Source organism: Mustela erminea, chromosome 17 (genome assembly GCF_009829155.1).
Source record: "Mustela erminea isolate mMusErm1 chromosome 17, mMusErm1.Pri, whole genome shotgun sequence".
NCBI classification, from domain to species: Eukaryota; Metazoa; Chordata; class Mammalia; order Carnivora; family Mustelidae; genus Mustela; species Mustela erminea.
The window spans coordinates 34,261,825-34,289,232 of NC_045630.1; the positions used below are offsets into that span (position 1 = coordinate 34,261,825).

At 49.4% G+C, this 27,408-nt stretch overlaps 1 protein-coding gene and 1 long non-coding RNA gene across 2 annotated transcripts in view; one reads left to right on the top strand and one right to left on the bottom strand.

Annotated features, from left to right (window-relative positions):
- Window positions 1-4,184, bottom strand: part of PLXNA2 (plexin A2) — a 212,270-nt gene extending 208,086 nt beyond the window's left edge. The window contains exon 1 of the mRNA XM_032318661.1: window positions 3,510-4,184. The gene's annotated coding sequence lies outside the window, so the exon portion shown is untranslated. The remainder of the gene's footprint in view (window positions 1-3,509) is intronic.
- Window positions 4,185-21,118: 16,934 nt separating this feature from the next.
- LOC116576453 lies at window positions 21,119-26,598 on the top strand. The gene is made up of 3 exons (XR_004280165.1): window positions 21,119-21,159; window positions 21,248-21,411; window positions 24,344-26,598. It is a non-coding gene; the product is annotated as an uncharacterized LOC116576453 (long non-coding RNA).
- Window positions 26,599-27,408: the final 810 nt, after the last annotated feature.

Below are 27,408 nucleotides of genomic sequence, written 5' to 3' on the forward strand. Positions count from 1 at the left end.
CCTCCCCTCCTCCTCTTCTTTTACACTCTTGCCCGGTAGGGACCCTGCTCCCCAACAAAGAACTTTCTCGCCTCTATTTCTGCCCTCGAATTCCAGATGGAACAGTGTGGAGCTAGATAAAGAGGTTCCATATGCCCCAGTGCCAGGGATTGGGGGCCCGGAGAGCCGGAGGGCTAAGCCGAGGGGAAAAGAGGTGTCCCGTTCTTACCATCCATCCCTCCCAGGGCGCCTTGGGACCAGCCGTTTGACCCCAGGAAGAACTGCCTTTCTCTGTCTCCGCAGGGCTCACCTTTAGAAATGACCAAAAAAGAAGTGGACGCACACCCTGCCTTCATTTACTCTAATCAGGCATGAAATCTTTGTAACTAAGTGAAAAAACTGTTTCCCATAAGGGAATCGGTTCCATTCATCATTGTTGGAGCTGAGCATATGTGAAGGGGAGAAAGAGAATGTTCACATATAATGAATTGATAACAGACTGCCCCTGGGTGAGGGCGGTGGTGATGGGGGAGTGCAGAGGAGCAGTACGGCCACAGCACCCCCAAGCCTGTTTCCACCAGTTTCCCTGCGGACAGTCCGGAATTATTTGTAGTTAACAGACTGTAACACAATGCTCTGGGCTCTTTACGATTGGGATGGGGGGTGGGGGTGGGGGTAGGGGCTTTGGCTTGGCTTGGAACGCCTTACCTCTCCATTTGCCATGATGGACAGAAGTATATCGGGCCCAGTCTGTGTGCGTGTGTGGAGACAGCTGTGTGGCAATGCGGAGAGACAGCTGGGGGGTGGGGGGGTACTTTGCTGCTGGGGACAGGAACCGCCTCCCCCCACAACAAACGTTGTATCTTGGGGAGGCAGCTGTAGAAGAGGAGGCGGGTTAGAGACTATAAACCCCCAAACAGTGACAGCTCCAGCCACGTAAATATTCCATAGTACCTGAACAGGGTTGGGGGGGACGGGGGGGGGGCTTCCGCTGCTGCCAGCTGGCGCCTTGTATATTTAACTGTGGCCCTGGATCCCCTCCTGCTCCGGCGCCTTCTGGTATCACGCCCGGGAAATAGAGATTAACGGAATCATCAGAAGTATTCACAAATGGGAAAGGGGCCTAGTGGAGAAGGAGCTGTTCTTTGAGGGTTTTCTTTTCCACCACTCGAGATACCTGATGGGGAACTCATCATACAATTACTACACCTGCAGCTTCTGATGGGCAAGCATGTGGGGGGAGGGAGGATGCTCCCCAGCTCTTTGGGGACAGGGATAGGTACTCAGGCCAGCTCTGAAAGGTGAGTCACCAACATTGTAAGGGTATGGTTTCTTGAGGGGGGGTATGGACATCGTTTGCTCATGTGGACTTGTGTTGGAAGGACAACCAGCCCCTCTGCCCTGCTCCAGACTGTGGGGCATCCCAATCCTCCTGTCCTGCTAAAGAGAAGGGCCAGGAGGGGATTCTCCTGCCAGACTCATGACCCCTGGACAGAGGAGACCTTCTGGTACTTTTACTTTACCCCCGTATCCCCACTGCACATTGTTCCAAATGTCATTTCCATTTAACTGCTTTGCAAGCCAATTTGCCCCGTTTTAATGCAATTTGCTGAGGACAGTGAGGGAGCAAGAGAGGGCAGCCTGCATTGCCCTCTCTTTATCAGCGGGTCCCTGAGAGGGAAAGGCTCTTCCAGGTGACGCAGGAGGGCAAGTTCTGGGATGAGGAAGGGTCGGCGAGAAAGGGGGAAATGCCAGGTGGAAAAGGAAAAGAAAAACCACCTCACTAGGGTATCTTGACAGATTTGTCTCAGTTTCCTTGGTTCCCTACCCTCTCCGGAGCCTCAGTCCACATGCCCCCCCCCCCAATTCCCACCCCTTAGGCCAAGGAGGAGAGATCATAGGTAATTAGTTCAAATGGTGCTGTGTGAGGAGAGGGGAAGTTAATGAATTCTCCTCTCTTGCTGGGAGGTCAGAAGGGAGAGGGCAGCTAGCAACTCCAGGAGCTTTCTGGGGTGACTGCACAAAAGTTGTGCATTTCATTTAGGAATAGTTGAATTCCTCCAGCCAGAGCTATCTCTCCCAGAGCTCTGTCACTCTGTTGAAGGCCCCAGAACTCAGAGCCTACCCAGAGGGAAGAATGAAGTTTCAAGGTCTGGGAAAGAAGCCCAACAAGACAGGAGCCTGCTTCTGTGTTGGGGAGGGCACGGCTGAACTTGACTCATACTCTTAAAACATCCAGCCTGGCCCAGATACCCATCTTAGTCGGAGGCTCACAAACCTTGTCCACCGTCCTTGTAAATAACAGGAAGAGAATGAATGGATCCCCACATTTTTGTGGGTTCCTCTGAGCTGCTAGAGCCCTAAACCACTGCCACAAGCTACAGCTGGCAGCCCCCTTTCTCAAACTGGTCCTGTCCCTATGTCCCTTTCATAGACACTATTAGTATGTAACTGTCACCCTAGGCTCTTCCTTTCCTATGGGAGACCAGATCAGATTCCACTGCCGGGTTCATGGGACTCTCATTCCTAGACTCTTAAGGGACCTAGAACTCCCAAGCCCTTTATCCACCTCACCCCCCATAATCACTCAGAGTTGAGTCTAAGCAGGCAGCTCCTCCTAGGGCAAGGGTCATGCCAAACAGGTGGAAATTTGTCATGGACCTGGAATGTCAATTTCTAGTGACTCTCTGCTCATCCAGACCAGGATTAATATTTACAGAGACTACCTGTGGGATGGATTAAAAGAGCTAGAATGTTCTAAGATTCCCTCCATCACTTGCGGGGTGGGGCAAGAAGGAACACATGGAGGGAAATATTTTCAAATGGTTTATTAGGAGCTTTTCGGACCCTGGGCAACCTCCTACTTCAGCCCCCAACTCTCTCGTGCTGCTCTAACCAAAGAACGGTGCTAATATGTGCTCTACCACGAGGGAGCACAGAGAGGGTCATGGAGCACTTATCCCTTCTCAGTGCCTTGAAATCGCTCCCTGAGCCTCAGGGACCCCGCGCGGATGATGCATTTCCCTTCCATTCCCAAGTCCCCTGATGTGAAGGAGGAAGCAGCGGCCGCCAGGCAGGGACTGTGGCACCAGAGTGAACGCCTCCGAATCCAGCGCTGGCCACAGTGGCCTCCGGCTCCCTGACTCTTGCAGGCGAGGCCCGCTTTGGGCGCCAGCTCTCGGGACAGCCCCGCCGCCTCCGTGCTCCCCAAAGCCGCAGAGTGCCAGCAGGTGCGCGGCGGGGACGCGCCGCGGAGCGCCCTCCCCGCCAGGAGCCGGCGGCCGGCCGGGAACCCCCGGACGGGAGGCGGCGGCTCCGAGTCCGCCAGCACCCCCGCGCACGCCGCGTTCTGGCCCGCGAAAGTGGCCGAGCCCGCGCGGGGAATCGAGCGCCGCAGCCGAGCCCCCGGGCCCGGAGCCGGGAACCCAACCAGGCGGGCGCGGTAGCAACGGCCGCGGCAGGGGCGCGCGCTCGGGGACAAGGCGGAGGGCGCCGGCTACTCGGAGCGCCCGGCCCCAGGCGCCGCTTACCCAGCTCGGCGACGTCGGTCTGTCTTTCCGCTCCCGGATGGTCCGCCTCGGCCGCCGGCTGCCGAGGGCGGCGCGCTGCCCCTCTCGCTGCCCGCAGCTCGCAATCACGGGGACGACCAAATCCACATGGAGTCCAAATTCATTAAAATCCACGTCCAGCCGCCAGCCACTTATCTGTATTCCTGAAGTGGCCCCTCGGTCTCCGGTCCGCGCGCCCCTCAGTCCCCCGTCGCCCCGCAGCAGCCCCGCCGCGCGCTGTCGCCGGCTCGCGGGGGGAACCCGGAGGCGCCGAGGGGGCGTGTGGGGGTGCCTGGCGGTGTCTCTCCTGGGGAAGCAGCAGAGCCCTGGCTGTCTTAGGATTTTTCCAGCGCGACTTTCCGGGCTCCTCTGACATCAGCAAGCCCGGCGCTTCCTTCCCTTCTAGCTCCCCGGTTCGGTCACAGTCCCATTTCCTCCGGGAACCTGGCTTTCTAGATCTATTTCGGGGCTGGCTCGGCTTGCTCCTGCGCCCGCGCTCCCCGCCGCTCCCCAGCTCGCGGGGTCTGTCTCCCGATCGCTCGCCCTCCGGGCTGACAAATTCCCAGCAACTGCGCTCGGCCACCCTCCCGCTCCAGTCTGGCGCGGACGCCGCTGCGCCCGGCAGCTCCGGCTCCCGCGGTGGCGGCGGCGGCGGCGGCGGCGGCTGAGTCCTCAGCGCCGGCCTCCCTATATTACCATGCAGCTCATTATCATAGAGGCCGCGCGCGTTAACCCCCTCCCTGCCGGCCGCGCCTGCCGGGCCGGGGCCGGGGCCGCGCCCGCCGCTGGCACCGCCGCGCCCGCCAGCACCCTGCCCCCGCCCCCGCCCCCGCCCCCGCCCGCCCGGACTGCCTCCTCCGCGAGCTGTCAACAAAGGAGAATCAGGTTTGGCATCGGGAGGCCTCCGGGTTGCCCACCCTGAGCCCAGCTCAGCCCGGACCCACCGGCCACCTTAAGTGGCCGAGGGGGCAACGAAAATCTGCCAGGGCCTGGGGATTCTGGTGGAGGCCTTGTGAGCTCAGCTGGCGTAGCCCCCTGTGCGTAGAGCTCAGGACGCCCGCAGAGTGGGTAAGGGCAGTGGGGATGTGCTCCCCCCACCTCCCCCACCCCCGCCTTAGCATCACCTGTCACCGCGCCCATCCTGCACACCTCCATCTTCATCTTTAATTTGAGTGAGGGGTGAGTGAGGAGGAATTGACTTTGGCAAATGCGGTCGAGAACGGGGCCTCAGAATTGGTGGGAGCAAATTTCCTCTGCTCGTGAATTTCAAAAAGCCAACAAGCTGTCAAATGAGGTTTGAAGTTGTTATTGTTATTTTTCTAATGCAAAGGTGAGCTTTGCTCTGAAGCTCAAGCTTCCAGCTCTATTAGGGATCCTGGGCACCGGGCAAGCGTGGGGGGACCGGCGGGGCGCGCTTTCCATATTCAGGCCCAGGGAGCTTGCCTGGCAGGGCAATCAGAGGTGGAGGTAAAATAACTTATTTTAATAACCTAAGGTAAGAGGTTTCTGGATTCCGGATGGCAATGCCTCGGTTGCTTTTACGACCGTTGATTCCGTGCCATAGAGTCTCAGCATGTCCGCAGTGCCTGGACGCGGCTTTCCGAAAGAGGCCTGCAAGCTAGACCCCGGTGAGTTCGCAGGATCTGCGTAGTCCCTGCTCGCGATTAAAGCACAGGCGAGTTTACTCAACATGTTCAAGTATTCGGATAAACTCCATCTACTGCCCTCTGGTGGCCACGGTCCTCAGTGATATAAACAGGAAAAAATTAAAAAAATTTAAAAATCACTCCGGGGAGCCCTGGAGGGAGTCCATGAAATTCTCTGAGCAGGAGCTTAAGAAAAGGGGTGGTGGTAGTTGGAAATTTAGACTCACCGGTGGCCTTGCACGATCGTGCATTCAACACAGTGTACAATATGTGTGTAGAAAAATCTAGGCTTTCCTTCATCTACAGAAATGAACTAATTCCTCAGAAGTTCTTTCATCATTGTAATTAGCTGAAATTTGTCTCCCTGTGACTTTCACTGGTTATTCCTGGTGGTGTCCTGTGGAGCCACATAGAATCTATCTAAGCTGTTTTCCCTGATCCATACCTGCTTTTTCCTTTGAACTACTTTAGCATTTATTGTTGGCACCCCTCAGGGCAATTATCATAAGTTACCCCATATTATTATTTATTTCTCTTTATAAGTAGGTCTTGTCTCCCCATCTAGACAGTCTTGTCTACCCTCTTATCCGAGTAGCCTGCATATAAACCATAATTTATTAAAAAATATGATTTGAAGAAGATGCTAGAAGATTTTAGAACAACATTTCTCCCATTTGGTCGATACATGGAACATCAGTCTGGCCAACTACACCCAAGACAGCCAGTGGTAGGGTTGAAAATATTCAACTGATAAAGCTTGAGGCTGAATATTAGGACTTTTTGGTTCTACATCAAATGCTGTGGGACCCTGGAAAGGGGTCACATCTCTTCCCCATGTCTCAATTTAATCACATCTTGGGAAGATTATAATATAATATGAGATATAATATAATATGAGATAAAATTTAAATAATTGTCTCATAACACCTCCCCCACGTGTGGTCCAGAAATAAATCCTAGGATGAGGAGCAAGACAGGATACAATGAAACAGACTCCTCCACCCATCCGGTCCTTCATCCCTCGCCTCCTCATGCTTTCCAAATGAAAGGAGGGAAAGAGACAGCAAGGGAGAGAGAAGACACGTGGAAGAATACGTTGTAGGCAGCATAACACAATATCGCCAGTTTTCCACATTGTCACTGAACACGGTCTAAGATCTGAGTCTTGTGAGGTTTTGGGCGTCAGCATAACCACCAGGAGAACACTAATTCAGTCCACTGAGCCATACCCTGGCTGAAGCATGCTTAACATTTCTGGACCTCAGTATGTCCATCTATGAGATGGGAATTTCTACCTCCAATCTTCACATAGTTGATGGAGTTAAAATAGATCTATGTAAAACCATTGGAAGAATTAATAGCATCATTAACATGGAAAGATTTGTTCATATTTTTAGTCCCAATAGGCTAGAATAAATATGGATCTTATTAGTTAAGTACATAATTATAACGATATATCTTGGGAATAAAAAAAGAACAACTCAAGTTCATGGTTTGTATCTAAATGTAACATCCTGTGAAATAATGACAATATACACAAGCATTGGGTCTTTCAACGTGCTCTGCTAAGTGCTTTCCTTCGATCACTAGGTATTCATTCATTCATTAATTCATTCCACAAATATTATTTATTGACAATACGTTTGTGAAATTTCTTTCTTAATGGAATTGTATACCTCATTATCTCTTCACCTACTTTTTAAAGAAATCATGCTAATAATCGTGTTAATAGGCTCCATACCCTTGGACCTGTCTATGTCTTCGTGGAACTCAAGTTTCCTGGTGTTTTTCTGGCCTTTGATGTCTTCTTCCTCATCCCGTCCAGCTGGTGTCAAACCCGTCACCCCTGGGGACTCACGGAGACTCTGCCAATGCCTTGAAATTCATCCTTATTTCCACAAGGACAGACGGTCCCAGCCCAGCACAGTTCTGGGCAAGTAGTGGGTATTTAATAAATACTTAGCAAATGAATGAATAGGTGGCTGGATGGCTGGATGGCTGGATGGCTGGATGGACGGGCCTCTCTTTGTCTTATGCCAATTTCCCATCTTTGGAAAATCCTAATAAGTTTAGCAGGGTTCTCCTTCACCCCAACCTGCCCACCTTGGCCAGTGGCGGTGCTCCTAAAGCCTCACCCCTGCAAAGTCACCTGTAGCTCCTGCTCCCTGTTATCCCACACCACACCCCCCACCTGTCACTGCCTGTTCTTTGCTCGTCATCGGACGGGTGACTTGGGGATAAAGATCAGACAAGTGGAAGAGGATGAGGCAATAGCATTCTAGAAACGGGGCTGGGTTTTTTCTGGGAGAAATGAGTAAGTATTTCTCCTGCAGAGGGCAAGTGCGGTTGAGCAGGGCTTCTCAGGCTCCAGAAAGCAAGCCTCAGACTTTGGGGAGACGCCCAAAAGGCCCAAAAGGGCAACCAGCCGATCCCCAGAGGGAGTCCTTTCTCTGCCACTGCAGCAGCTCCAACCCCGCAAATAGACGCCAGCGCAGTAGCCCCTCAGATCCCGGGAGGTATTTTTGGTGCTGGAAGCCGGCCATACTTTGGCAGGCTTTCAGCATGAAGTCTGCTCCCTTTCAGAGGTGGTGGGGGGCGGGGGGTAGGTGGCAAGCCATCCGCATTTTGCATGGGAAAGCTGCCTGTGAGTGTGTGTGTGTGTGCATATATTTAAGGTGCCTGGAGTGGGATGGGGGCTGGGCCTGGGAGGCAGCGTGACCTGACTGCTGTGGACAGAGGTCAGGGCCTCCTGCTTGCCAGTGTCAACAGGGGACATTTGGGGGAGTGCATGGCCTATAACCAGGCTTGCATTTAGCTCCCAAAGCTGCCGCCAACTCGAGCGGTGTCTACTCCAAATGCGTGTCATCTTCCAGTCGCCCTCACCCCGAGCCTTCAAGGCAGGGACACGTTCCTCTCGTGGGTGGGCCCCTCTGTCTCCCATCCCGTATGTACTTCACCTTCACCCAGTGGACCCTGGTCCCAGGCTCCTCTACCCCCGCATTGTTAGGAACAGAGGGATGGGTCTGACGGGCCATACAGGAGTACGTGGGCCAAGTCCCGTGCATGGAGGAGAGGCTGCTGGGATGCCAGACTGGTGAACCTCATGCCAGGCCGTGGGGGCATGGGCCCAGGACACAGCCACGGGGCCCCTGCTCCGGGATTCTCAGGACCATTCATAAAGATGTCACCCCCCTCTTGCGTCCCCTCTTATCCCTTCACAAATCCCGCTTTCCTGTGTACTTTAAACAGTAGCGAGCCTGTTAAGGCTCCAGATCAAACAAGGCAGGATTTCACTCCTTTCTCACTAAACCTCCCACAAGCGGAGCTTACCTCCAGTCCTATATACCTCGCCCTCTTTCCTGAAGCCTCTTCCCCTCTCCCATAAATCCAGTATGCTCCTCTGGGAGGACGTTATTCTCTGTGAGGCCCAACCAACTGCAGCCTAAACCTACCTGGACAATACCCTGGAACAATCCACAGGAATCAGAACGTGCAAGGTAAGGGGTCAGGCGGGGAGTCTGGACTGCTGGGCTGCGGGTGTGGAAGGTGAGGGCTGCGTGAAGTCCTCTGCTCGCGATTTTGGCTGCTGCTCCATGCCTACATTGTGAGTCTGTGAAAGGGCCCCCCTTCCTTATTTTTTTCTAAGAGATTCAAAAAAAAAAAAAAAAAGAGGCACTATTTATTTGGTCCTGTAATCTCAGGCTAAGCTGCTCTGTGACTCAGTTTCCCCATCTCTGAAGTGGAAATGCTATCCCTTGCCTTGCATATTCTGCTTCACAAGAATCAAATAAGATACTGGCTGTGACTCGGAGAGAATTATGCAAGCATATGGGGAGGTTGCCTTAAAATCTAGAAGCTCCTTCCAGAGCCAAAGTTACTTCTCCACTGCGGTTAACTACAGTTCATTCTCTTGTTTGGTTTTCCAGGGAAAAGCAGCTGGGCTTAGAAATATCCTTCTGCTTATTGGGGCGCCTGGGTGGCTCAGCCAGTCAAGCACCCGGCTCCTGGTGTTGGCTCAGGTTATGGTCTCAAGGTTGTGAGATCGAGCCCCGTGTCGGTTGTGTGCTCAGTGTGGAGTCGGCTTGGGATCCTCCCTCTCCCCCTGCCCCGTTTGTGCCCTCATTCTCAAATAAATAAATAAATCTTACAGAAAGAGAAGGAAATACACTTCTGCTTATGAGGTGGCTGCGTCGTCTCCCTATTACTCCGAGTCTCTTTCCCTACCATGCCTCCATTGGAAAGGGCTACAGAGCAAGAGAGATCCTGCCTCTTACCTTCCCCTACAGAATCATAAAGCACATGCACGTTGGAGCAGGCAGCGCACGTCCTCCCACATCTGCCAAGCAGGCGGAGTGTCCAAGGTGCCTCAGTGAACCCTCCCTTAATTGTCGAGGACTGAGAATGGCATGGACCCTCCCTGCTGAGGTATATCATGAAGATGCACTTTCGAGGTCCTTCCCCGTTCAGTAGCCCTCACTTGCCAGGAAGCCCCACATTGAGCTCCCTGGCTCCGATGGCCCAGGTTGATTCGGGGGACACTTGCTCTCCAAGCTTCAGCTGGAACTGGGCTTCCAGGCTTCGTGAGGATTCCGTCTGATGGCAGGCACACTCAGGGCTGTGGGGTTAAGACTGGACGGAGGCAGCACAGTTCCTTCCTTTGGGATCAGAAACTTTCAGAAACAATAGGAAGCGATCATTTTGTCCAAGTTTCTTTCTTGAGGCAAAATGATACCTTCAGTTGCTTAAAATTATCTGCGGAGAATGACCCCATCTCAGCCACAGCGGTCCGCAGAAGACCCATATGATACATAAGCCTCGCCAATCTCAGCTTGCGGGGTGAGTACCATCACCCCATTTTACAGATGCAGAAACTAATGGCCAGAGAGTCAAGGCCACCCAGGTAGCATGTGATGTGGTCAGAAATGGATCCAAGGTTGATCTGACATCCATTTTCTCCAGTCTCGTTGTCTTCTGAGGAGGCAAAAGTGATGAGACTGTGGGAATCTGTACTTCAGATGCCAGGAAATGGGAGGCGCTGGGTTTCATCCCTCTTAGCTCCCCACTGCCCCCCGGGAGCCCCTGCAGGTTCATCCTGAGTCAGGGAAAGCTTCAGCCCTACTTACGGTCACGAGTGTCATCTTCTCTTACAAAGGAGAGCATGTTGTAGTTGTTATCGTGATTATTACAAACAATCATACTAATGAGCTCAATTCTTCCCCATTTTGCAAGACGTGTGTTTAACAATGAGAGCTGGCCCGGAGGAAAGAAGTTGCCAGCACGGGCACCTCTCTGCTAGCTCCTGTCGCCTCCGCCCTGCACCAGCGCCACATAGGTGGCCATGCCCGCCTCTCAAAATAATGGGATAATTGGGTGCAACGCGTGTGACCCCCACTCCTTCCAGAGAGCCCGCCAGTCCGTCTTTGTGGGAACCCACAGGGAGCAGGGTGAGCAAAACACTGGTGTCTGCCTTTGCCTTGATTGCATTTGTGCCCTACAAACCCCAACAGAATTGAACTTACATCTCCTCCTAATTAGGGGAGAAAGAAAGACAAGAACGATAGCAGAAGAATTTCTTCTTGCCTCGAACTGCAAGCTCTTCTGGGACAGAACATTACACTCTCCTTCTGTCTGCCCCCAGCCTCCGACTTCTCTTTCCTGACTGACGGGTGGAGTACCTAACACAGAGCCCAGGCCCTCCCAGGGAGGTATGAAAGCTGGTATTGAAAAGCTAGACCCAGCCCCAAGGTCCTGTCTCTGGTTTGCCAAAAGATAGAGAAGAGCAGCCACTGAGGGCAGTTTGGAAGGTCTCGAGCCAGACCTGTGGGGGCTGGTCCAGGGCCCTGCAGGAGTGGGGGTAGGTGGGACCTCACCCAGGTCTGGCAGAGGGCCAAGTCCATTGCCCCATGCAAAAACAAAGAAAAACATTGCTTCAGTAAATCAGATACCCAGCCGTCCAGGTGCAGACCCCAGTGCCTGCTTCCATGCTGTAAATTTGGAGCAGCGGGACCTGAAAAGGTCCGAAAAGAAATAATCCAGAAATGGCACGAGCCCTTGGCCAACAGGAAACCACTGCATTATCACCGGCATCACCAAATGGTTAATAGGCACCGGAATAAAACTCTTTAGCCTTGCTTTTTGTCTTCTGAGTTTTGAATTCCTAGAAGGAAAGATCCATGCTTCTCCCTCAGTGTCAGTTTGTGGAATAGTCTCTTGCCGGGTGTCCCAGGTGGAGGATGACGCGGGAAGGAGGGGACAAGAACCGTTCTCTGTGTCCATCTTTCTCTTCTCTCTTTCCTCCTTTTCCCCTCTGGGGTCAGAGCACCATTTTTGCTTGTTTTTGTTTTCTGGAATGGCTTCGGTTTATTTAGAATCACAGTGTGAATGAAAAGGCTGTGATTTCCACCAAAAGGCAGAGAGTGGAGCCCACTCTCTTGGGAGTTATGAGATCTGGGTTCTGAGCCAGGCCGGTTCTGAGCTTCTCTGGCCTTGCATGAGTCCCATCCCTCATTGGCCCCGGTCCCCCCATCTGTGAGAGGCAAGAATGAGGCTCCATGCTCTCCTCTCCTAGCCCTGCCTCCCTACCACCCCTCCACCGCTGGCCTCGAAGGATGAAGGAAGGGCAGAGGATACGGGAAAGCCTCCTTGTAGTGGCGAAGACATCCCAGTGCCTAAAAAGTCAGCGAGAGTGCAATATAGGGACAGAACTGAGAAATAGGGTTTTGCCTTTGAGTTGTTTCGAGTGGGATGATTACTCTCTCTGCCGGCCTTTGATAAAGTCTTCTGTTCAGGGCTCTGGCATTATGAATCTTCCTGAGTCACGGGTGACTCTAGCCCCTTCGATCCATTCAGCCAACGATATTTCCTGATGTTTCAAAGGCTTGAGAGCGTAGGATGGTTGGGTATCGTATATTCACTCACCTCCTCTCTCCTTCCCCCACCGGCCTGGAGCCCCAGCCTCTTGTTTTTCTTGTGCAATTCCCATTTTGCATGGTTCTGCAAGGTCCCTGATAGCGGTAGGGTGAATCTCAGCCCAGGCTACTGCCCTCGGGGTGAGGCAGCCCCAGGTCCTGGCCTCCTGGAGAAGGTGAGAGTAGAAAGCCTTCCTTGGTCTCTTGGGGACATCACCCCCCCTGGTGGAACGACAGGGAACTTCTCTGGCTTCCATAGAGCTGGGCAGCCTGGCAGCCGCACCTCTTTCCTGTGCAGTTTTCAGTGTGGCTAATAATTATTAGCCTGTATTAATCACGACAATGGAAGAATTGCAGGCCGTGATTTTAAAATGATGGGCTCCAGTCAATGACTACTTGTGACAGCAAAGGGGAAACATCAGCTCCAGGGAGCCCCCATGTAAATGGGGAGGGGGTGTTGAATGAAAGATCAGGAATAACAGAACGTGTATTTAGTTCCATTTTCCTCCCTAAAAGGGCCCTGTCATAGTAATTTCCCCTTTCGTGCACCATACCTTGCCATTATTTACAACATCTTCTTGGGAGAATAAAACAGCAGTGCCTCCCTCATCTCCCATCTCCCGTTGGCTCCTCCCTCTCCCCCCCCCCCCCATCAATTGTGTCTCTTTCTGGAGTTTGGCAAACACAGCGACTTCCTCCTGCTGTGCTTTCAGTGGAGTTGAAATGAATGTGGTTCTAGTTATATTTTTCCCTTAATCATTCTTTTTCTTTTTTGCTGGAGAGCATTTTCACGAAGCACAATCACAGAGGAACAGAATGTCCTGATGTTTGGGTGAGCAGCGTGCATTTCTTTTCTTTTTTCTTCCCTTGAATAAAAATAACACCCGTAACTATAATATCAGAGGATTTAGAGGCCATCTTTCAAGGTTTTTCAGAATCCTGCCCTACCCTTTGTGCACAGTCTATTTCTAACAACCCCTACCCACCCGCCCCAGGCATTCTGGCTCCCCATCAGTCCCTTGCAATCGCTAAGCTCATTTTATTCCCTGAACTTCTGCCCATGGGATTCCTGCCTTCTGGAATGTGTCATCATCCCCCTTCCCGTCCATCCGCCAGCCGTCCAATGGCTCAGCAATCTCCAGGATCTTCTCCAGACCCATCTCTTTTCTGCTATCTTGGCCAAGGGCACTTTATGCTCAGTGTATAAGAGTCCGTAATTGTCCCTACCCACTGCAAGCTTGGTAGAGAAAGGCCACTTAACAAATGCTTGCTGAATTCCTGCCCTTATGGTATCTGCCTTTTTTTTTTTTTTTTTTTTAAACTACTTCAGAGATGTTAGAGATCACCTTCTCTTAGAGAAGTTAAGTAGTATGTAGATCACATGTCCGGGAATGGCAGAGAAGATAGTGGAACTCAGATGTTCTAATTCCAAGTCTTGGGTCCCCTCTGCTCTGCTGTGCTGTGTTCGTGCTACAGTCCACTCCGACCTCTTCTGTTACCCATCGGTAGGCTTCACTCCAGCACTTGTCTCCTCTCATCAGATTGCAAATTGCTTATGGGCAAGGACCATACCTTAGGTTTCTCTTGTATCTTCCACTGGAAGTGAAAGTTCTTTATCATCTGTTAACCACTTCCCTCCAACTTGTCTTCAGTCTGCCAGAGCCAATGGAAGGTCTTGGTTCTGATGCTGGAGTTTCCTGTGGACCCACACTGACGAACACCCATGATCCATCTTCCTCACCAAGGCTGACCGCAGGAGCCGTCCAGTTCTGCTCCACGGACCTGGGTGTCTTCCATGCACGGAGCAAGATGACACAGGAAATGTCAGGAGGTCAAAGTTCTCCTCCTTTGAGGCATTAGAGATGCCTTGGGTTTCCCTGTTACACCAGCGAGGACAGCCATCAGCACCTCGAGAACCCTATTCCTCCTTGACTGATCCTCTCTTCCCCCTTGACTAATGAGCTCAGAAAAGATCCTCAACAGAAGAATATGCCAAACTGTTTTGCAATTTTTATATTCGCCTCATTCCAGGACCCGAGAATCACCTCTGTGCTTTGGATGAGTTTCAGACTCAAACTAACACCCACTTCCCTTACTGCGATAACATTTAACAGTTAACATTAATGTAATAATATAATATACCAAGTTTTCATGTACACGAGAAGCAGGTAAACTAAAAAGATTGGCAAGCTCAGTTGTCGTTGCTAAGAGCAGAGATTTCAGAGTGGGTTTGATTCCTGGCTCCCGTACTGATGCCTCTTGGTCTCAGCAGAATGACTCAACTTCTTGCTGACTTCCGTCTCCCCCGGCCGTAAAACAGGAAAAGAAGTTGGACATCAAAGTGTTGTGATGAGAGTCAACGGACAGTTGTGTAAACTGCAGGGTCGGGTGGAAGAAAACGTGTTATTTACAAGGCCCTTGCTCTGTGCCGCCTGCGTCTGTCATTCACGGTGGTGGCCTTGGGGTGGGGGGGGAAGGATGGGGAGGGTGGGGGGACTAGCCTCATTGTCTTCCTCTGCGAAGCAAGAAGCATTGTGTCTGTCCTGATGCTCTTTGGTCTTGCAAAGAAAGTCAGGAACTTGGGTAAAACCGTCCCTGTTTTCCAACGAAACACTGAGGTTTAGGAGATTAAGTGCTTTGCCCAAGGGGATGCGGCTGATAAATGGAGAAGCCGGGATCAAAACAAGGTCTCGTGAGTCTTGCCCCCCTGCATTGCTCAGGGAGATGTGGGGGCTGTCCTTCAAGTCTTTGGATGATTCTATTTCCTTTTAGCATATGCCATCTTTACTTTTGGCCGTGGGTTCCCTGGAGAAAGGTATTGACGTTGCCTCAGAGCCATCTGGCTCAGGTAACTCAGTCAAGAACACACTGACCTTGAGACTGAGCCCACTCGGCTTTGTGGCTCTTTCTCCCCCTCCCACCACTGCCCTGGGAGATTTTGCCTCTAATGGCATTAGTGTGTGCTGTGGGCAGCATTGATTGGATTATCTTAATTGTTTGGGAAGGAATCGTGCTCCTGAGTCCGGAATCCCACTGGATAGCCCTGGGCGTTGGGGTCTGGTTCCTGTCCCCAGAGCCATCACCAAGTATGCAGTTGTTTTCACTTTCACAGAGGACGAGGAGGAAGGGAGTGGTTGTGCGTGAGAACTTCATTGTGTGACAAAATCGGTCCCTTCCCAGAGAGAAGGAGAGTCCAGTTGGCGCTCTCTCTATAGGGCCCCATGGCTCTCACAGTTCCTTCCTTCTCATTTGCAGCCGTGCTTCCTTCCCTCTTATGATAGGACCGTTTGGAAATCAGTCCAGAAAGATGTTGCCGTATTAACTCCCAACAAAGACACCCCCACAAAGTTAAGACTACAGCTGTTGCAGTGGAAAGAGACCCTCCAGGCGATTCGGTCTGACCCTCTGTGAGTTTCCTAAAGTTGCCAGAACCAGGGACCATGAGCTGAATGACTTACAACAATTTCTTCTCTCCCAGTGCTGGAGCTCCAAGGGGGAAGTCCAGGAGTCAGCAGGGCCCTGTTCCTTTGGAATGCTCTAGGGAAGAAGTCTGCTTTGTCCAGCTTCTGGCTGATGTCCACAATCCTTGGCAGTCCTTAGTATGTAGCCATATCATGCCAATGTCTGCCTCTGTGTTCACACAGCCATCTCTCTCCACCCACGGACGTGCGTACGAGTGTGCGCATGGATGTGCACAATGACACCTTAGAAGGACGCCCCTCATTGGATTTGGGCCCACCCTCGTCCTGGATGACCTTGTTTTAACTTGATTTCATCTGCAAAGAACTTACTTCCAAATAAAGTCTTGACCAAGTAGGTGGTCATTCTTTGAGTGCATCTAATGATAAGGCATTTACCATCTTATAAATTTTGAGAGGCCTAGAATATATTACTAATACTCTTGGCACCTGTTATAGTTTTACAGTACCTTTAGCCTGAAAGATTCTTAAATTCTAGCCTAAATTTTCCTTTTGAACCTTAATCCAGTGCAAGGAATGATTTCTCCAAAAGCCTTGGGCAGAAAGCTTTTCTCTACCACTGACTGACCTCTTTTCCAAAGGCAGTAGGCGAGCCGCCGGGAGGATCCTACCCCACGTCACAGTTTTGTGTGCATCCCCAGTGAGAGAAAGAGACCCAGAATAATCACAATAAAATACTCACGATTAGCATCCCTATAGGACTCTTGCCTTCAAAGCCCTTCTGCCCCCTTCTCTGGCATACATTCAAGTTCACCAGCATGCTTGTCCACCCCCTCTGGTTTCCTTCATCTCCCATAACCTCATTCTTGTGGACTGAATACATTTGTTGCCTTGCCTCACACTGTAGAAGCCAGAGAGGCCAGAGTGAGCCCTGGATGTACGTTGAGACAGGCGATTGCATCTGTGTATGTATGCATGAGAGTGTGTGCGTGTGTGCATGTGTGTGTGTTCATGTGCACGCACTCCATGATTGAAAAGAATCTGTTGGGTTTAATTGATGCATTCGATTACCATGATGACTGCCTCCCTGGAGCTTTCCAAAATAGCCAGATGTACCAAGTGGACCCCCTCCAGTTTTAGCCTTTGGTTCAGACTGCGAGCTGGGGATAGGGAATGGTGAGGATTATGGAGATGGGCACATTGGAAGAAATCCCTAAGCCTTGTTTCTCTAAGGCTCAGCCACCATCTCCTTCCACCAGGACACCAATTAGACTATCTCTGGCCTGGAGAGCCCTGGATAAAAGCGAAAAGGCAGATGTGGAGGAGGCAAGTGTGCTGTTGCTTCTGGGAGACCCCCTGCCCCCGACCAACCCACCTACCCACGGCCTCTCTTCACTGCTAGGATGAGCAAGGAAAATCAAACGGGAGAGCTCATCTAAACTTATTGTAGGAGGAGGGGATTTTCTCAGCCCGCTGGCTTCTTCCTCTCAGCTGACGCTGATTGTCACTCGTTAGACACCCGCCTGGCCATGGCTTTTGTCCCTGAAGCCCAGAGAAGAGTTGGAGGGTCTGATTCCTGCCTTCTCCATAGTCACAGACACGTTACATTAACCCGCGTGGCTGTACTAGATGTCCGAGACTCTACGCAGCTCCGTTCATACCAGAAGGCGTCCTCTGAACTTGGACTGTTAGTGGGAATGAGCCGAGAATGGATGGGGTGTACAGACAGCCAGGGAGGGAAAAAGCCTGATGGCAAAAGCCAGGAAGGCAGGGAAGTTGGATCCTAGTCCTAGCGCAGCCTTTAACTGCCCTTTCTGATGCAGGCCACAGTCGTCTCACCTTAGGGATTGGACTTGATCCCTAAGATCCCCTCTGGCTTTTAAGTCCTGCCTGGGGACGGATGCTCCCCGGAAGGGATGAGAAGCCCTGTGTCATCTCTGCCCTCGGGTAATCCTAGGATTGGTAAAGGGAAGCAGCTGTTTTGCTAAGAGTGACAGAGCTCTGGGCCTGAAGATCACAAAGCCAGTTTCATCCTAGGTGTTGACAAACTGTGCGACCTTCAAATGTAATTAACCTTTCCATACAACCAATTCTCTTCGAGAGGCCCAAACCCACCCTCCATCTGTCTTTAACTTTTCTCGGGAGAAAATCTTCAAGGTAGATGGCCTGGCTGGCTAAGTTTTCCTTTTGGCACCATCTCCAACAGCAGAGGGGAGGATCAGCCGAGAAGCGACCCCTCCAAGGGCCTTGTAGGTGCTCCAACAGGGCATTTACGCGAGTGGCCGTTGGTCGATGGCTCTCAAGCTGGCTAAAAGCAGAATCATGGTTTGTTATTTAATCCACATTCTTGGTGATCACTTTTGGCGATTCTGATTCAGTGGGTCTCGGATAGAACTTGGCAACCTGTACTTTTAAAAGTGTATTGAAAAAGTGGCATGGGTAATTTGGATGCTTATCCAGGGCTAATAAGCACTGATTTATGCATTCAATTCAACAGATTTTCATTGTGGCTCTGGCTGTGTGGGATATAAAAGAAAAACGCGTAAGGGCTGGTCTGGCCTTGGCTTTCTAGGAAATCCTAGCAACTTTTGCTACCGAGAGAGGCAGACATGAATGCTACAAACTGTAATTAGGTAAAACTTGGGAACTAACCAGTTAGAATTGAGACATGAACAGTCAGGATGGAGGGTGGCCGTAAACAATCTGTGTGACCACATCGGTATATTGCCAGCAGGATATATTTCTGGCTGTAATCGATTTGATGAGTACTCTATTTCCGGGTGGTGTGGGCTCAGAAGAATGATATTGGAGTGGAATCTTGAAAAATGAGGAGGATACAGATATATCTTTGTATCTATTTAGATTAAAGTAATTACAGAAGGAGAAACCAATAAAGGATAGATCATAAAAATAACATGTGTACCTTTAGAAAGAGGGAGAGAATAGAGGAGGCCAGGATAGGCATGAGAATTCTTTGAATAAATCATGTTTTATAGATTTGTCTTTGGAATTATGTAAATATTTTTACATAATCTTAAAACAAAATACAAAAAAAGCAATCCCTAAAAAATTTAGAAAGTAAAATGAAAGGAGGGGAAAAAAAAAAAAGAACTTAAATGTATATCCAGTTGGAGCATAACCACACCAGGAAAGTATTTCAAGTAACTTAAAACAAGGGTGTATTTTTTATATCCCTAGTGGGACATGCCCTAAGTACAGAAAGAACTACAAAATGAAACAAAACCTGGAGCTATTTTTTGCAGCTGTGTTGGTGGTGGTGGTGTTCTATTGTTGTTCTGAGGCTGCAGGGTTTGTGAGCCTGTACCATTGTTTTATGTGTGTGTGTTGGCATATAAGCAATTATATGAATATTATTGAGATCAGGGATTTTTATTATGGGAGAAAGGACATACTGATGTGAGATTATTGAGGAGAGGAAATACCTGTGGTTCTGCATCTGTCTTGGAAATATTATTATAACATCCCAGTATATATTATCTTTTAAAAAGTACACGTTTAGTGGCTCTCTGTATGGAAGAGACTTAAAAAGAAATGAACAAATTCGGTAGCACGGAACAACCCTCGTTCCTAGATTATGTTTTCTAAATACCATTTTCTCTTAAAAGGAAACAAGATTTCTTAGAGAAATGGCTGATGCCAAGCCAGTGCAGGAAATATACAAGATGAGTCCCCCAAATCTTGTCATATCAGAAACCAAGCTACATATGAAACATCACTGGTGTCCCCATTTCGGAAGGACTCAGGATCCTACTAGATTAGATTCTCACCAACCAGAGATGGGATAGCTTAGACATACCAGGATGGATAATAACTGCAAAGGGTTGAAATTCACAACAACCACATTCATATTCATGAGTTCATAATGATACATCTCTCGGTCATTGGAGGAACTATCTCATCATTTTTACGTTGATAAGTAAAAGAAAAAAAAATCAAGCATTTATCCTGTTTCTCATCTATGGTCGGTATTTCAGGTCTATCAACTAGACGAGGGGAAGTTTCTCTGTATAAAAGCATTGCAACCAACAAAGAAAGACACACGGAATTAGAATGTCACCATTCTAAGCCCCTAAGTAGGGTTGCCAGATTTAGTGAATGAACATGCAGGACTCCCAGTTAAATGTAAATTTCATTTGAACAACAAATAATTGCTTAGTGTGTATATATATATATATATATATATATATATATATATATATGTATATATATATTTGGGATATACTTATACTAAACAATTGTTTGTTGTTTATCTGAAATTCAAATGTAGCTGGACATCCTGTATTTTATTTGGCAACCTGACAATGAGTAAATAAATGTAGATAATGATCATTGATATTGCTAACATCACAACAAAAGGACCAGCCAGACACTGTGAACCTTCTCATAGAAATACATAGCACGGCCTGTGAAGTAATTTTGTCAAATTATTGAACCTGAATCAATCAAGCCTGCAGATCTAACTATCAATTTACAGGAAATACAGAGGGACACAGGAACACGTTAAATGATACGCAATCAGCAAAATCCAAACTGTCAGAAACATTATACAGCAAATGGTCTAATCTCCAGACTAAAAAGTAACAAGGGGAAAATGGTTGAACGAAAGAATTGAAGGGGAACCTATAAATTAAAAGAGACTTAAGAGACATATCAACCAATTGCAAAGTGTGGACCTTTCCTCGTATCATTTGCAACAGAAAGAAAGAGAGGGAGACAAGAGAGACATAGATAAGACCAAGATGAAGTTTGGTATTATAGCCTTGTTTTTATATTTTGGGGGGAGTATGGTTATTGATTTTTCAGAAAGTTCCCCTTTTCAGAGATACACACTGAAATAATTTAAGATGAAATATGAATTCTTTCAAAACACTTGGGGGGAGAGATGAGGTGGGTGGCCTGTAGAGAGAAGAATGACTACATGCGGATCACTGCTGAAGCTAAGTGAGGCATTCATTGTACTATCTTGATACATGAGGGCTTATTATCCTGATATTTATGCTTTTGTACATACATAGGAATATTTATTAAAAAAAATTTTTTTTTAAATGAAGGGAATCTCTGTTGCCCGATTCAGTGGGCTAGCAGGATCTAAGTACTTGACCTATATTAGTTCATTTTAATTTCACAAAGACTCAAAGAGGTAAGTATTATCTTTATCTCTATTTTACAGATGAGGAACTGAGGCAGGGAAGGTCAGATAAGTTGTCCAAGGTCATGTAGGACTAAGAGGGCGGTCGAACTCCAAGCATTCTGAGCCCATGAGCTTAACCATCAGTCATCCCCTAAACTGGCAAAGTGGTTTATGTGCCTTGGTATGTAGTTAGCCCTTGGGGGGATGCCTGCGCTCCCCTGCATGGTGACCTGTGCTCTTGGCAGTGATGTCCCGTTGTTGGTGGGGATTATGCTCTGTGGGCATTCTAGTTTGAGACTGGCCATTTGACTTAAACGGGCTTTAAGGTGGTGTCCCATTATGAGATTCTATTGTGTTTTTTCTTTTTTTTAAGATTGTATTTATTTGAGAGAGAGAGAGAGCATGGGGAGAGACAGAGGAGAGGGAGAAGCAGACTCCCCACGGAGCAGGGAGCCCAACACAGCGTTCAACCCCAGGACCCTGAGATCATGATTGAGCTGAAAGCAGGTGCGTCCCAAGATTCTATGGTTCTAAGTAGTTTTTGTCCCGGTGAAAGTGAGTCCTGAGTGGGATATGCCAATTCTTCACCTCTCAGAGCTATGGAAGCAACTGGGAGAGAAACCAGGAACCCAGGATGAGACCGCAGTAGGGGAGGGAACTCACCAAACCTGGAGTTCCTCAATAAGGTCCCATCTGTCCCTTACCTGGACCCTCCCTTACAGAAGGCAGTGTGCCAATCATGTGCCCTCTGTTCTCCAGGTAAGCTCATTGGCCTAAATATTTGCAAAATGTTTTCTTCAGCTTCTGGGTATAAACATGGTTTCCTTTATAAATACCTGCTCCTTCCCCAAGGAAATCATGCCTGCAAGTAGTCTGATTTCCAGGATTGCAAGTCCTCCGAGTTGGACCCAACCTTCCCCAAACTGTCGTCTTGCTGAGAGCTGACATTCAAATGTCTCCCTTTGAAGAATGGAGCCACATTTCTTCTATACTCAGCTCTCCCCTTTCACTGAGTACCCGTAGCTCTTTTGCCTCACGAACCTGCTAGAGTAGAAGGATTTGGAGGTCACAGTCAAAGGAACTGGACATGCGGGCCACATAGCAGGTCCCTGAGCTTGTTACAGGTGCATTGGCTTTATCAGTTTACAGGAAGGAAAGATGGGTTTATATGCAAGTCCCCCCGCCCCCTGATTGGGGACAGTCCCATGGATTGGCTGACACATATGTCCTATTTTTCAGAACTATCTTTGGAGCTGCCAAGAGTCAATTTCAGCTCTCTGTTTGGATAAGATGGAGGTTTCAAAGGAAAGTTTTCCTTGGCAAAACCTATGTCTTGGCTCAAATAGTCCAATGATGAAAATACCCAAGACCAAAGACGAGGCAGGGCTGCTTCCAATTACTGGGGTTGAGCTCGTTGGGAATAGGTCTCATGACATTCCTTGGGTTGGAAGCAGACAGCATTTTGATTAGTAAGCCAGGGGAAAAAGAAAAAGATCATTTCTCTGCTATTTGGTGGACTTTCCCAATTATGGAAAGGTAATTCAAGACTTTGGTGATTTTGGAAGTCTTCCCATTGGAAAATTCCCTTGGATATTTGGTGCTGGTGTTATTCTGGAGCATCAGGAGTCTGGAGACTTCTGGAGAAAGTGAAGTCTGAGTCGTCCGAGGACTAGAGAGGACATCAAAGGGCCCTTGTAGATGTCTCGCCTGGGACTTGCCCACATGACTCAGAAGTGAGGTCCGGCTTCTCATGTGACTCGAACTCATTATCAACAAAAGAAGAGCAGTCTGGGATGCCGGCAGAGCAAGTCAAACATCTCCTCAAGGCCAAGAACCCAAAGAAGTTTGAGAAAAGTCCATAGAAAATGAACTCAGAAGGAAGAAGGGTAGGGAAGAATGAGAGATCCCTCTTTCTGGATGACAAGCCCATGCTTTTTCTTTTTTTTTTTTTTTTGGTTTGGCTGATGATCCTCAGCCACTGATAAGGAAGCTGATGCTGTCATTCTAGGCAACTCATTTCATGCAGGTCGGGGTTGGGGGGCACTTGCCTTTTGATCCATAACACCACCCCGCACTCCTTTCTGAGTGTGATATTTGCTGAGGCATTTGGATGGAGATGAAATGAGGAAGCTTTGACTAAAATAACTCATTTCCATTTCTTAAAGTTTTATTTCTTTTCTTAATTTGCAAACTGCTTCCTGTGGGTCAACCTCTGCCCATGGATGGCCCCCTCTTCCTGCCCAGGCCCCCAGTGTCCTCAGAAAGATGGTCTAGACCTGTCGGTTTTCTCGTTATCATTTATGGGACCCTGGGCGGGCCTCGGCCATCTCAGTTAGAGAGAAGGGATGCAGTTCCTTAGCGCTTTTCCCAGTAGGTGAAACTATGCCTCATGAGCAAATGGATGGTCATCTTGAATACAATCTGAGATCTATGTTCGACTGACGCAGTACATATTAGGACACAGTTCTCTGGGTCCCTTTGCAAATGGAATTGTTCAGATGAGCTGTCCTGACACTTTCACACAGGCCATGAGTGGCTTGACTCTCAGTTGATCACAGTTCCCAGCTCTGCCCTCAGAGCAGTGGCCACTTACCAACATTTCCAGTGATGATCTCCTCACAGGTTCTGCCATCTAGATAAGAAAAGGGAGGGGGCCTTCTGCCTGCCCCTCTCCAGAGACCAGACTTCCATGCAGAGGGAGGTGTGGGAAGGCAGAGAATCAGCAACCTAGAGTTGCTGGAATCCATCCTACAAGGACAGTCCCATCCACAATACTCTCTCCCGTACCTTCCCTAGCCTTCCTCAGGCTTTCTGCAGTAGAAGAAAGTGTCTGTTAGGAACCAAACGCTAGCAGGGCTGAGAAACTTCCAGTTTAATTTCCGGAAGGAACACAAGAAACAGCAGGGTTGTGACAAAACACTCCTGGGAAAGATCTTTAAGGCTGAGGTCCTTTGGACACAGATGGGAGTGGGCGAAGGCAACAGGCCAGGCTCTTCTCACCGCTAGTGTGAAGAGCCCACCCATCCCGGCAGCACATTCCACTCCTTCCTCCCTCCAGACAAGGACTCAGAGGTCAAGGGCGCCTTCCGTACCACTTTCCCTTTCCCTTTATTCTTCTCTAGGTTCCAGCTACGCAAACTGTCCACTTGATCAGGACGTCCTCGCCTCAAACTGAAGACAACTTAATAAAGTTGATTTTCCACATGTGGAATGTCCCTTCTGTACCATTTTGCCAAAGCTCGCCCTTGCCTGTTCTAAAATCTAGCTCTGCCACATCTCCTTCTGGAGCTCACCTCACTCCTGAACACCTGCACCGACCTTAGGGCTCAACCTGTCACAGCACTATAAAAAGTCAGAGCTGGGTGGCCTTAGAGATTACCCAACTGTCTCATGTTCCTGTGGGGAAACTGAGGCCCAAAGTGGGGAAGGAATTTGTGGGATTGTGAAATGAGAGAGTGGTACAGCCGTGGTTATAAGTCAGACTTTGCACCTCCTGGGTGAGGACTCTTTCTTCTGTGTGAACTGGTCTTGTTTCTTTTTATCACGCATTTGAGCCACATCCCCATTAATCTCTAAACTTTCTGAGGGCTTGTCGCCCCTCTTTTTCATGTTAGGGGCTTTGCTGTGGCTAAACCAATACCCGACACGTTCGGCACATGACATACTACCTTATTTCATTCTGTCTTCGTAGACACTCTCCAGCAGCAGCAGAGATCTAATTGATTCCCCAGAACACATGACGAAACTTTGATGCAGAGAATTGGATGGCTTATCTGAGGACATCTAGAGACGTCAGCTCACACGGGAGAACAGAAGGCCCTGGTACCAAATAACAACGCAGAGGACGAAACTGATTGTTACCTAACAAGACCTGTAGCCAGGGGAACTCGGATGCTCAGAGAGGATGATGGGGTTCTCATGGTTCAGTGCTCTGTCTGCTATTTCCCTGTGGTTCTCTGCTTGCCGGATGCCTGATTCAGTTGTACTGTCTTATAACGGGCAATGCTCGGAGGCATGGCTGGGTCAGAAAGAAGGGGCTTGCCATTAGCCCTGATTATTTAAGCAAACTCTAATTCTTCTTTCCCAGCACCCCGACTCTCCGCCCTATACCCTATACGCTTGCCACGTGCAGAATGTCTGTGGGTTCCTAAGGGAATGCTGGGCTCCCAGACAGCGGGGCTTTCCGCCCCTCCCCCAGCCCTCCCCATGTGGGCTGTGGGGAATGCAGTCGCATCATTTGCATTTATCAGGGAGAATATACCGCCTTGTCTGTAGCCTTTAGTCTGACTGAATTGCTTTTCTGCTTCATGAGACACACAGCGCGCCGGCCCAGTGCTCCCCTCTCCTCTTTACTGCACCAGCATCGGCGCAACCCACTTTGCTCTCCATCGCATTTATCATATTGATCGTATAAGAAATAGATCATAAGCAGAATGAAATTACCGAATGCAATGATCTGGGGCATCCTATGGACCAGATCAATCTTGGGGCAGCCAGGAAAAAAAGTCCCTTGCTGTGACGTTTTCCAAAGTTGATTTTCATTGCAAATAGAAATTTCCATCAGCTGAGGTACCCAGCGGGGTCGGGGGTGGGGCAGTACAGGGTGGCAGAATAGGAGCTTGATAAGCCTCATAAGGCTCATTCATTAGGAAGGAGACTTCCTTAGCTGCAACTCCCTTGAAATGGATGTTTGAGGCTCTAGTTGTAACAATATCCATTTTCTCCTGCTTATCTCTCATTCTCCAAGTTGTTCTTCTTGTGTGTGTGTTTGGGGCAGGGAGGTGATATCGAAAAAAGGTAAGATTCTCACTTATTTAGAAGACTGTCAAGGACCCTTTCTAATCTCCTGTGAACGCCTGGAGTGAGCGTGGCTGGTCTTTGTCACCCTGGCCCCAGCCTGTGGGTGTGGAGTGTCTGTGGGAGGCTGGAGTTTTAACAGCACTGTTTGTAGGGGACAGTGTGGGACTTGTTTATTAAACCGCTTCTTGAAAACATAAGCTTGAAGCCCCCACCCCTCCCAGAACTGAGGCTCCAGACATGACCTCTGCCATAATAAGAACTTTCTCCCTGTCTGGAGACAAGGCTGCTGAGTTCAGCTGAGACTGGAAATCCAAGTGAACAAGGTCCCTGGCAGCCTGCCACCCCCTCAGACTGAAGCAGAAACCCACAGTGGGAATGTGGTCCGAGGCCCCGGTCACCCCCTTCCCACTGTGAAATCCATCCCCAGACGCTGAGACTCAGTGCTATTGGCTTTGGCAACATTCGTCATGCCAATAAACTCATTGAAATTGAAGAAACCAGAGGGGAAAGGAGAGCAGAAAATAGAAGGGGGTGAGGACAGGGAGAGGGGGGAGGGTGTACAAAGAACAGCAGGGAAGAGGAGCTGCCCCCAAACCCTCCAGTGAGCTTAATGGGAGAGATGTCACGGATGCCAAATGGCTGAGTTCATGGAGAAGAGAAGGCACAGGCACGAGCAGACCCCCTCCCTACCCCCAAACGCACCTCTGTTTGCTCCCGATTCTGTTGAAGCTTCTATACTCATAGAAATGTCTCTGGAAAGCTTCCCATGACACAAATGGCCGAGGAAATGCCCATGTACACATACACACACACTCCACCACCAATGGGATAATGAAGGAGAAAACATCATGAAATAGACCAACCATGACCATGAGGGAAATATACCAGGCCCTTAGGACATGTTTAAACCAGGGGAGACCTAAACTGCGGAGACACTGGGCAGAGCCGGGTTCCCGCTAGCACCACCGTCCCCCACCCCAGAACTGCTCTGGAGCTGCGTTCTGCCCTGAATATAATTCTTCGAGTTCCATAGTTTTCTAGAATTAGGGATGCTGCCTAGAGTTCATCCAGGCCAGCTCAGCATTGTTTTTCCTGGATATATGATTGCCTCTCCTAATTTAAAAAAAATTTTTTTTCTTTAAGATTTTACTTATTTATTTGAAAGACAGAGAGAAGGAGCAAGCACACAAGCAGGGGGAGTGGCAGGCAGAGAGAGAGAGAGAGAAGCAGGTTCTCAGCTGAGCAGGTAGCCTGATGCAGGGTTCGATCCCAGGACCCTGGGATCATGACCTGAGCCCCAGGTAGATGCTTAACTGATTGAGCCACTCAGGCACCCCTGCCTCTCCTCATGTTAAGGGCCCCCAGAAATGGTGGCCGCCATATTTCATAGCTCGTGTCGTCAGAGAAGCCCTCTCATTAGCTGATACTTGACTGTCTTCCTCATCTGCCATGACTGAGCACAAGTACCAGCACCAGAACCCCGGAGCCCCACCAGGACGCGGTAAGGGAAACTGTCCGGCTGCTCGCTGGTGTCTCCTGTCAACGCAACTCCTACTTCCGTCACCTCTTCCTCAGCCTGTCTGCTTTGGTGACTGTCTTGGCTTCCTGGCAGCCCTGCACTGTTCCTATGGCTCCCCTTCTTGCCTCTCGCTTCAGATGTTCCTCCACGGCTAGCAGAGAGCTCGCTTGTCTGTTCCGTAAGCCTGCCTAATTTAGCCACCTACCTGCTTCTCTGTTCTAGAGATCAAATTTGAGACAAAGCACATTTGCTGGGTAAGGAGGGTGCGGAAGACCATTTGAGGGAATGGCTACTGATTATACATTAGCCAAAGTGAGGGCGGGAGAGAGAGCTGTGACGGAGAGGAAGACCACCTCTAGCTATGACTGTGACGTCTGGTAATCCAAGAACACAGAAGGGAGTTGCCAAGAACTTCTTGGCTTTTCGAAAGCTGGGTT